Raw genomic sequence first — 12,215 nt, forward strand, 5'->3', positions numbered from 1 at the left:
CATAGAACTCACTGAATGTGCATCACACACCTTCCACATATGAGCTAGAGTGCTGAGTGCTGGGAAGCTTGAATATGAAGGACTCATTCCTGCTTAACACACCACTCCAAGGTTTAGTGGCTTGAAACAACCACTGTTTTATTGCTCTGAATCCTGTGCCTTGACAACTTTGGCTGCACTGAGTTTGGTGACCCTTCTGCTGTTCTCTCCTGGGACCACTGATGTGACTGTAGTCTTCTGGCAGCTCCTTTGGGGCTGGTTGGTCACAGGTGGCCTCACGTACATGTCTGGCAGTTGGTGTTGGGTGTCAATGGGGCCACGTGCCTCCAGTAGGCTAGCTGATGCTTTCTCACGGGGAGACAGCATTTCAAGAAAGCAATCCCAGTGTACAAGTGACTGTTAAATCTGTGCTTTCATCCTGTTTACTAATGCTCTGTGGACCAAAGCAAGTCATGCAGTCAAGCCCAGAGTTAACAGGGGAAGAGACTATGCCAAGACATGGATCCAGGAGGCATCATTCACTGGGGGCCACCACTGTAACAGTCAACCACAGGCTCTGACTCCCTGTTTGCCCATGCCTGCGTGGGGCTTGATGCGTCACGTATGCTATTTTATTAAATTTATATGATAGTTCTTGGAGGTAGATATTATTATTCCAAGTTTTCTGAGGTTAGTTGAGTTACCTAAGTTCATACAGAATGTAAAATGGCCAGGATTTTAACACTGAACTGTATAATTCCATGGAACTATGATGGACACAGGCCTGGACCAGCAACGATTTCATGAACAAAAGATGAGGTAAGGAAGTGTATCAGGCAGGTGATGGTTGTTTAGCAGCTTAGTGTGTGTTAAAGGTTGATCAGCCATAAGGGCTAATAATTCAGGAATGTCTTCAGTGAGTTCTAGAGATTTTAATTAGATCTTCCTACAAATGGGAAGCATCAGGCTTTGGTTATGAAAAGAGCTAAGTTCAAGATCTGGTAATGCTACTTCTAGTATGTGATTATTTAAATTTTATGAGCCTCAGTCAACTTCTTTTTAAAATTTCGTTCTAAGGATTTAATGATTGCATGTCTGTAAAATTCTGAACACAGCATTTGTACCTCGATGGAACTCACTAAGTGGCAGACATGAATGATTTGAGTGGGAAAATGGCAGAGGAAAAAGGAGAGGGTATTGTAGGCAAGGAGAGCCATGCTGGGAAGTGGGAGGAGATCTGATAGCAGGGATGACCTTGGGCTCTGTCTGAGTGGTGAGAACTGCCAGTTTACAGCAGTGATCAGTAGAAAGTAGCAAAGGTTACGTAAGATAAAGCTCAAGTTTGGAGGGCCTTGATGTCCAGGCAGAGTGGGTAAATCTGCCAAGTTGGAAAACGGGGATCCTATGGACAGCCTTGGCACCTGGGAATAACTAAGATGTGCGTGTGATTGCAAACTCAGGCATCCTCAGAGCCCAGTGGGTTGCCCACTGTACAAGTTCACCCCCTTAGCCAAGTTTTTTAATCAGTTCGAATGAGTTTTTGATTTGAGTCCCATAAACACAATAATTTGAGTTTCTTCAAACATTGGGAGTGAGGCTAATAGCAGAACGGCAGTCTGCTTCTTTCTTTGTTAATGACCTTGGCTCACACCATGGGCAGGACGATTCATACGGTCATCGTCATTACAAAATTCAGGTTTCTTTTATTGATTGAATCTCGCTGTGAAGTACCAGACAGAAATGCCTTGGAGTAGAACAGAAGAGCCCGGTGTGCACATTTCTTCCCATTCTAAGGACAGATATCCGGTGTAGCTCAGAGGAGAATCCTACCTCTGAAAAAATGGGTATATTTTTGAGTCACCTTGAAAACAAAATACCACACCTACAGATGGCTGAAATGACAGAGACTGCTAACATCAAATGTTGTTGAGAATGTAGAGTAATTAGAACTATTATATATTGGTGATGGAAGTATAAAATGGTACAACCACTTTGGAAAACTCTTTGGCAGTTCTTCATGAAATGAAACTTACACCTACCCCTATGACCCAACAATTTCACTCTTAGAAAGACTTGTATAAGAATATTTATAGCAGCTTAAAATAAATAATGGCTAGAAATCATGGCAGAAAAAGGGTTGAACATTTTGGGTTTGTCCTTATAATGGAACAGTACTCAGCAATAAAAAGGAATGAACCATGATACATATAATGGCATTGAAGAATCTTAAAAAGTTACGTTACATAAAAGAAACCAGAACAAAAGAGTATGAAGTGATAATTCCATTTATATGAACTTCAAGAACAGGGGAGTATGTCTATGACAATTGACAAGAACATTGGCTACCTTTGGGGTGGGGATAGAATTGACTGATAAGGAGCCTAGGAGAATTTTCTAGGGTGATATAAAGGTTCACATTTTGATAAGGATGGTGGCTACGTAAGTACATATATTTTTCAAATCTCAAACTGTAAACTTGAGATTGATGTATTGATATTTCATGGTTACATGAATATGACCATGATTTTAAAAATCAAAGCCCATATTCTTAAATGTAGGAGACACTTGAAAGGAGATCTTCCTTCCTTGTCTTTGTGGTATAGAAACCAACCCATTGGGCTCAAGATTTAAATTCCATCTGCACTGTCTCCATGCTTTTGGACGAGTTACTTAGCCTCTCTAAATTTCAGCTTCCTCTTCTGAAATATAGGGAGAATATATTCATTTATTCTTTCAATCAATAATCCCATGTGCCACTTACTGTGTAGATGCTGGGAATAAGAGAGTGGACAAGAGAGACCCTTCCCTTCCTTCATGGATCCTACCTTCTAAAGCTGGTGCCTATAGGGGTTAAGACAACATCTGGAAATCATGGTGGTGAAAGTTTGAGATTTCGTTCACTTTTTTTCCAAAACACATTACAGGCTAAACACTTAGGTTTGTGAACTTTTGCAAAGTTTACTTATTCTTGCAACATTTTTTTATAAACCCCAATCTGAGGTTTATCCTATCTGATCTTTCATCACTATTTCAAGTTTTGTATCAGTAAAACAGAAATATTCAAGTTGTGGAATCGTATAGTAGGTGCTCAGTTAGGTAAGTTTTCCTGAGACCCTCAACTTACAGGATTTTCTAAATTTTTCCCATGGTCTTGCAATTTCACTTTATAGGAAGGTGAGAGGTTCTCAACTTCACCCCACCCAACTCCTGTGTCATTTATGTCCCCATTTGTCAGCAGTGTTCGTGGCACTTACAGAGGTCCCTCAATTCTGATTATCCTAATCTGAGCAATAGCCCTTCTCAAAACATTGTAGGTAGATTGTTAAAATGCTGCTCAAAATTCAAAACCACCTACTTATTTCTATTTTAATCAATTTCAAGACAGGGTATTTTGTTTCACTATGAATTATGACATTACACTGTAAAAGTAGAGTTAGTGCAATATGCTTAGCAAAAACCAAAATCATAATCATTTTCTTTTAAGAATGTTATAGCTTAAAAACTAGTTTTTGATCTAATTTAAGGAATATAACCTGAATTCCTTTACATTTCAGTGTCATATTAGATGTCGAAATGCAATGTTGTTAGATAAGAATAACTAAGATATTCTCCTTTCCCTGTAATTTCATCAGTATTATCTTCCCCCTTTTCCCCTATTAGTGAAATTCTAGCTAGCCTGGCTCTCTAATTATAAGCTGGGCAGGGATCATAGGTTATTTAACTTTTCACTGTACTAGCTTTCTTTCCACAAGATGGTGACAATAATAGTTCTTCTGTCTTGGGATTGTGAAGATGAAAGAAAATAATATGTGGTGTAAAGTATTGATACTTTCCACATTACCTGGAACACAGCAAGCATTTAATAAATATATGAATAGCTGTTATTATTTTTATTATCCTTTGATTCAGTTAGGATTAGGGCAACTGTGAGTGACAGAATAATATCCCAAATCATAGTGTTTTAAACAAGTTGGAAGTTTAGTTATTGTTCACATGAATGTAGGCAATCCAGGGTTGGTATAGATGCACCAGGATCAGTGAGGACCAAGACTTCTTTCCTGAGTGCTGCCAACTTCAACACGCAGGTCCTACTCTGTCCAAGATGGCTGGTCCAGGTCTGGCCATCCTGCATCAGCACACAGAAAGGAAGGGAAAAGGGAAGGGTATGCCCCCTTCCTTTAAGGACATCTCCCAGTAGATGCACACAGTACTTTGACTGACACCCCATTGGCCACATGGTCACACTTGTTGCTGGTGAGATCAGAATATACAGACTATTGTTTTTTCTGGGCAGTCAAGCGCTTAGCTAATATCAGGGGTTCAATTACTGAGAAAAAAGGGGACAACTAGCACCTTTGCTCTGTCACATTCTTTATAGCATAAACCACGTTCTTTTATGAAGTTGTCCTCAGCTACTTGGATTCCTTAGTTGTTTCTTTTCTCTTAGAACACTCAGGAATACACCATTCTGAGTCTGCCTTTTCTTATCACCAACACCACTACTATCACTGCCTTTGTCCAAGTCACCATCCTCTGGCCCAGGATTATGGTAGCAGCCACCAATGGGACTTCTGCTGCCACCATTTTTTCCACACAACAGGCAGAGTAAGCTTTTGACAGTGTAGGTCAGATCATGTCTCTTTTCTCTTCAAGACCTTCCAATGGCTTCTCATATTACTGCGAAGAAAATCTCAAATCCTTGCCCTGCCTTCTGAGATCTATAGGACCCGACACCTCTCTTACTGTGGCTTTGTTGCCCTCCCCCTCATTATATATACTCCAGCCACACCAGCCTCCTGGCTGCTCTTGCTACTCCAAAGGAAGGTACAATCTTTCCTTAAGGTCTTTGTATTCAAAACAGAAAGACAAGCTCAGTGAGGCTAAGTTGCCCAAGGCCATGCTGCTTAGAAGTAATCGAGCCAGGATCCAAAACCAGGTTAGTCTGCCTACATGTTCTGCATCTTTTTATTCAACCCCATTGCATAAATGCTTGATGACTGCCTGATTGCTCCGTAATAGATTCTCTGGAGGCCATCAATCCGTTCTGAGAAAAGACTGCTCAGCATTTCTGTGAGAGCCACAGGTCCTTCTGTGGGAGAAAACAAGGTCTTCTAGGATCTCTCTCTGCCAGAATCGTTAGGAGCCCTTACTCTAGGCCCTGTAGCCGTAGAAAATAATAGGCATTATCAGGCGTGAGGTCAGCAGAAGCAAATTGGATCAGCCATCTTCCTTTCAGGGACCAAATGGAAAGATGCTCTCTGGGAGTTAAGGTTGGACCTGCTCAGGTCAGTGGACTCTTCTGCTGTTCTTTGTGCTGAATCATTTCCATTTGGGGCAAGCAAAATTAGATACAGTCCTTATCCCATTCACCGAATTGCCTCTTTTGCTGAGCATTGAAATTGATTTAAAAGAAATGAAAAGGAACATGCTTGCCCTTAAGGACTTCATTTAGATCAGTTACTTAACCTGGGGAGGAGGTGGTTTTTTTGAGCTTCAGAGAATCTGAGATTCCTTTGAAATTATGTGTAAACTCTTGTCTGTATAGATACATGTATTTGTTTTTCTAGTGAGAGGAAACAGAGCTTTTATCAAGTTCTCCAAGGGCTTTAGCACTCCGAAAACGGTGAGAACTCCTGGAAATAAACACTTCCCTAGATGCTTATTATTTATTTAGCACAGAGTATACATTATGTTATATCACTCCTTTTAATCCTCGAAACAACCCCATGAGTTAGCATATTACCATAGTAATTTCATAGGTGCAAAAACTGAGGTCAGAGAGAATCAATTATTTTTTAATATCACACATAGATTTTAAGCCTGGGAATCACATTTCAAACCCAGATCTGTTATACTGCCAAGAATGTACTCTGTTTTCATCTTGACATATATTTTACTAAAGCAGCCTATAGACACATGGTTTTAAAAATTAAATAGTACTTTGTAAAAACGTTTTCTTCTGCTTCCTGCATTGTCTCTTTCTTTTGGATTTTCCCCTCATTCTTTGTGTTTTATGTTGGAAACTTTGCTTAAATCTGTGAATCCTTGGTTACCCTTTGATATTAAAGATGTGCTGCCCAAAAAGCTCATGACAAGCTCTGAGGGCAGGTAAAGCTTTTTGCCTCATGGGTCTCACCACTGGGACATTGGGTAGCCAGCTGGCATTTTCACTGGAATGACCCACATGAGTTTCTAGAGTTTGTTTTCCAGATCCTTTAAATTTCTCCAGGCAAGAACTTTCCAACTCCCTGCTTAGGGTGTATGAGACCTGCTGTTGGTAGGAGGCGGGTAGCAGTTCTGGGTAGGTGGGAGGAGGGGACCTGATTCTCTAAGTACTCTATTATAAACAGCCCTTGTTTCCAATTCTATGCTTCACATACCTTCTTCAGGCACACATCCAACTTCTGAGCCTTTCTGGGGATCTGTGGGATAAACTAGCTCACCTTTCTTTGATATCCCTCTCTGCAGGCTGCCATATTCTAGGTGTCTCCACTTTTAGTGACGATATTACTACTTCTCCATTCAATTTCCATCTTCCAAAATCAATTAAACTATCTCATCCATTTCACCTCTTCTATTTCCTTTAACCTCTGGAGTTGCACCTTTTCTATTCCGTCTCTTCAGATGGACTTTTTAAAGAATGGATGTGGTCCTGCCACAATTCTAAAATGGAAGTTTCTAGGTTTGTTCTTCCCACTGTCATTAGACTACCTCTTGATATCTATCACATTCCATCCAGACTCTGAGAGGGACGCAAGAAAAACCTTCAAGCGATTCTGCCCTTAAGTGTCTTATAGTCTATCCCCTGATGAAATCATGCCATAGACTATGCACCTCGGATACGACCACGCGATTGCACACCCAAGAGGGAGATTACAGAGTGATGGCTGGAAGTTTAGACGTTTCCTATGCAGAGGGATCCAGAAAGGTACACTTAGCGAGGTGCAGAGTGGTGTATCTAAGACTAGGAGAAAAATACGAGCAAACTCCTAAAGGCAGACAAGTTCAGGGAGAAAAAGCAGTGTGTCTATCAGCTGGCTTGAGGAAAGGAATGTATGAAAGGAAGTATTAATATGCAGATCCCGATCCCGCTGGGCGCCAGGTGGAGTCAGGTCCTGAATGTTTGATTAGAAGTTTCGGTATGATTTTGTTCTAAGATGATGGCTCGTCACTGGCATCCTACAAACAGATGGTATAAAGAGTGTCAGTAAGAACTTTTTTTTTTTTTTCGGTACGCGGGCCTCTCACTGTTGTGGCCTCTCCCGCTGCGGAGCACAGGCTCCGGACGCGCAGGCTCAGCGGCCATGGCTCACGGGCCCAGCTGCTCCGCGGCATGTGGGATCTTCCCGGACCGGGGCACGAACCCGTGTCCCCTGCATCGGCAGGCGGGCTCTCAACCACTGCGCCACCAGGCAAGCCCTATAAGAACTCTTATGAGGGGTATGTCACTTAGGACATAATAGGCTGGAAAAATCACTTAAGGGTCTTGAGGTCTGGACCAACCAGGGCATGTCACATGAACAGGGTTATATCCCAGATGCTGGTAAATCTTTTCCATGAATCTTTGTGATTTCTGCTCCGATTTTTGTCCCCTGCCCGTCCAGTTATCAAAGTGCAAACATATGTGCAAAATTTTAGAATAAGAACAAGATAATGTTGTTGATTTTGCAGTTCAGGCAAAATGTGAATATTGAACTGTATGCAGAGAAGAGAATTTTCATGATCTATTCACATTCCAGATTACGTTTTTTTTTTTTTTTTTTGCTGTTTTCAAAAATGAAGACTCTTCAACATTAATCTGCTTCGCAAATCTTATTAACTAAATTGAAAGCCTTGCAAACCTACTGCCAAGCGTGTGAAAACTGTAGACTTTTCTTAATCTGTTATCCTGGTGTTCATCCTGTTTTTTTTTCCTACGTAGGTAGGAAACTTCTGAATATGTTGAATAGCAAGGAATGAATGGGATTTTTTTAGACGCATCTTAGTACTTATTTTTTTCACTTTTCATAACTCCAAATTCCCTTGGAAAATGTCAGCCTGCACCCAGCCTCTCCACATTGGCCATTCCGAAGCTGCCCTCTAGCTGTCTGGGTAATGCTGCCTGGGGTGGAGCTGTGGTCTCTGCCCACCAAGGGGGATGGGCAGTGCCTCCGTGGAGATTCTTAAATGCCTTTTCTGTGGATGGGTTTGTGCTTTCTTGGGTCCTCACGGGGAATCTTCCTGTAGGTCCTGTCTCTGAGTCGTGATTATGATTGAACCACTCCACCAATCGAGCCTCGTTCAGTATTTAATCAATCTCAAATTACCCACCAAGTCGTTGCAGTTCAAATGTCAGTCTGGAAGTCTCCCTGACTCTTTCCATTGGCATTTAACATACCTTTTCTGTTTTTTTTTTTCTTTTCCTCTTTTTTTCTTATTGTCCAGACTCTTCCCAAAATGTTTAAGCTTGTTGAAAAAAGCATATTTTGTCAAGCATTTGCAGTTATATAAATAAGCTAATAAATCAGAAACGGGCTTGGATTTCCCCCTTTCAGTGCAGGTATTAGAGCTCAGGTTTGGCTGTTGCTGGAACTACTTGGTGAAGAACTCTGTCTCTGGAACCGTCTGTGGGAGGAGCCCTGCTCACCAGAGAGAGGCAAAGGGAATTGCTGTGCACCAGAGAGGAGATGTCTTTTGCATAACAATTTAACACTTGCTGGTGAATATTCATATTCTAGGTGTAGAAGTTTTAGAATTTACAAATTTGTGGAAGTAGGAGATGTAGATCATCATCAGGTAAATGTAATAGTTACTTCTCTGTTTTAATGGCCAGGATCACCGAAACTGAGTTTCATTTTTCTCCTTTTGCTTTTGTTTACACTGAAATTAAGGCTGGAAGGTTATAGATACTGAACTATTGGTAACAGATATGCTCTGATGACTTTCATTTTGTGATAGATATGATTTAAAGTCAGTTTGCTCAATTATGATCTAAGTATTGTTTTTGTCTTAATGTTATAGCTAGCTCTATCTATCTATGTTCTATCTGCATATTTCTCTATTAATCAGTAATCCATAAATAGATTAGATAGAACATTAGAGCTAAACCAATATTACTGATGCTAATGATTTATGTATACATAATTATTATAATATATAATGAATATGTGTGTGTGTTTCATACATACACATGTCTAAAATCAGTTTTATGGGTGATTAATAAATAAACTAAATTTGGAGTGCTTTAATTATATTAAGGTTTTCTAGAGAAAATGAAAAGAAAATTGCTATTTATTAATCTCTGTGGGAAAGAATTTGACTATGTAACACGTCTCATATATCATGTAATTCTCATAAAAACTCCGTGATGCAGATATGAGAAAACCAAATCACAGAGGGTGAAGGTCATTGCCCAAAACTGCTGAGCTGGGCTCAGGGTGTTTTTCTGTTTTACTAGAGAAATGTGGTCCCTCCATCTCACTATAAGAACAGAATTAGAACTAAACTGTGTGCCATCCTCATCCCCTTTAGAAAGGAACACTTCTCTTTTTTATCTCAAGGTCTTGCATTGGATAACACTGCATCACCCTCAAGGTCTTGCATTGGTCTTATTCTGGATATCATGTGGTCACCCAAAGACCTACATGGATCACCCAAAGACCTACAGACTGGATGCATGCAGTAGATGTTCAAGGTACCACACTTGCTTTGGGGATTTAAAGTATCAGGAAAGATCAGGGTCTTGGAGTATTCTCACACTTTGGACCTCTAATCTGGAGAACCCTAGCTCCTGTCTCAGAGTTATCATTTTCACTACTTTGTTTCTGGTTTATCTCTTCACTCAATGAATGACCACATCTAGGATTCATATTTCAGAAAAATAACTGAGCTCCGTACTCCATGTCCTTACTTCTTATTATGCCACAAAGCAAGTCTTTTCTTTCTGCCTGGAGTGTCCTTCCCACATTATCTGCCTGGTGAACTAATCATCCTTCAAGGACTCTCTCTACAGCCGCCTCCTCCAGGAAGCCTGCCTTCTCTGAAATTCCCAGACATAGTCAGTATCTCGGCTCCTATTGCATTGCAAATACTTCTCTGGTATCCCACATGTATTTACTCAGCACCTAGTGTGTTAGGTACCATGGAGGTTCCATTAGCATGAGTTACTCTGTAGTGTAATGCTTTCTTTTCTGTCTCCCTCACATGGCTTTAAGACTGAGATGTCCACTATCTTATTCACTCTCATATCCCTAGCACCCAGACTCATACTGGGACATGGTTGGCACTCGACCATGTGCTGAGTTAAGGAAATCCACCTTCAGTCTTAAAAGCATGCTCTGGAATGCCTCAGAAATTGGATGGATTAAAGATGCCAAAACTTTGGGCTGTGAGGTTATGGGCAGAGTCAAAGAAGGGACTTAACAGATTTCGGGGTTCAGGCAAAGTTGAGATCACACAGGTTTAAGTTCACATTCTATGTTGCCTCTTGAACACAGAGGTACTAAATATTCTTCAAGTTAAAAAAAAATGATGATGACAATACTTACCACATGTGGTTGTTATGTAGATGAAAGAAAACAATATTATGTGGATTAATTAAGACAGTTTCTAGGACATGAACTCATTCCAACTTCCCACAAGTAACTTGGTCATGACGTGTGAGTAGCTTGTGGCATAGTCAGTATTCTAACTCTAGTCTTCTATGTCCAAAAGCTAGTGGTGATTAACTTGTATCATTCTGCTTTGTAAACAAGTACATGTGCTCGCAAGATGAGGTTAATTCTCATTAATCTTTCATTTGTGTCTAAAAACCAAAAGATAGTGGTCAGTCCTCCTTCAAATGGATGTCGTAAAGCAGCGAATGATAGCATCATACTTTCTACATGGTGAGCAGTACTTTCATCCCTAAGTTTGCCCGCCCCTGTGGAACTTGAGTATAGCATCCCTTCACGGTGCAACCCAGTAACTGGTGTTGTGATGTGGTGTTTAAAAATAGATGTAAATAGTTAACACTTCTTTGAAAAGGAATCAAATCCACACTTATAGCCTTTATCAACCAGCTGGTTCTTATAAGCTTCTTCCCGATCTGTGTGCAAACATTACTTTTAAGTGATCAGCTGGCATAATTAGGTAAGATTGTACATGAGAAGCACAACTCTGTTTTCATCTCGGCTAGAAGAAGAAACAAACATCAGGGATGATGATGTGACGGTAAGTTAGATGTGGGAGATTTTTCCAGCAGTTGCAATACCTTGCTACTCAGCAGAGCTAGTTATTTATTTATTTGTTTTTCTTTTTGAGTTCAAAGGTGCAGCCTTACAGAACCTCAGACAGAGAGGTAATTAGGAAGCCTGGTACTCGTGGGGTGCGGATAGCAGCTCAGCTGGGTCTAGGATTTTGTGTTTTATCTTCTGTTAGGATTTTTTAGTATTTAATTTTTTAAAAATTTTCTTAAAATTCTCATTGCATCATAGATTTAAATCAGATTTAGGGAAACTGAATTGAAGACCGGGCTGGGGATGGGACTGGGGGCTGTGACCTCAGAGACAAGATGCTGTTAAAGAAGTAGGAAGATGTTAAGCAGGGAAACCTTTATAGCTTTGATAAAATGGATGGCAAGGGGTTGCAGAATGGGGAGACCCACATTCTAATGTCAGGTGTGCCCACTGGACAGCTGATTAACCCTCTCTTGACCTCATTCTCTGATCTGCAAAAATGGGGGTTTGGAAAGAGTCCCCAAATGGATTGAGTGCCTGTTATGTATCAGACTCTGAGGTGATTCTCACCCCGTGGGGCTCAGCTGCCTGGGAAGACAGACCAGGTGGGCGAAGGATCCTGATGGAGAGAGTGCAGGGTCCACGCGTTAGCAGGACCACGTGTTATCTGGAGCTAGACTGGCCAGTGTCACAGCCGTCTCTGAGGTTCCTAACTGTGTGATCCTGATGAAAACACCAATACCTATTGCATCGAGTTGTTGTGAAACATGGAGAATATTGCCTGGCACATAGTACGTGCCCAATAAATCTAGCTGTTAGTATGGGAACGCAGAACAGAGAACCACGATTATGTAGAGGGTACGGGGAGACCAGACCTCTGAGAGGAAATATTAAACTGAGACCTGAAAAAAAATCCAGTGGGCGATTTTAAGGCATCTCCCACTTAACAAGGTTGGCTGACAGCTTCCTTCCCTCTGTAAAACATATGGTTGATGCCCAAGCTCATGGTCAGTAGGTCACGCTACCTCGGCTCAACCAACA

At 41.0% G+C, this 12,215-nt stretch overlaps 1 protein-coding gene across 9 annotated transcripts in view; it reads left to right on the forward strand.

Moving 5' to 3' along the window:
• The window catches only part of LDB2 (LIM domain binding 2), a 380,705-nt gene that overhangs the window by 60,852 nt on the left and 307,638 nt on the right, over window positions 1-12,215 (forward strand). The window lies entirely within an intron of this gene.

The sequence above is a fragment of the Orcinus orca genome, chromosome 4 (assembly GCF_937001465.1).
Source record: "Orcinus orca chromosome 4, mOrcOrc1.1, whole genome shotgun sequence".
NCBI lineage: Eukaryota > Metazoa > Chordata > Mammalia > Artiodactyla > Delphinidae > Orcinus > Orcinus orca.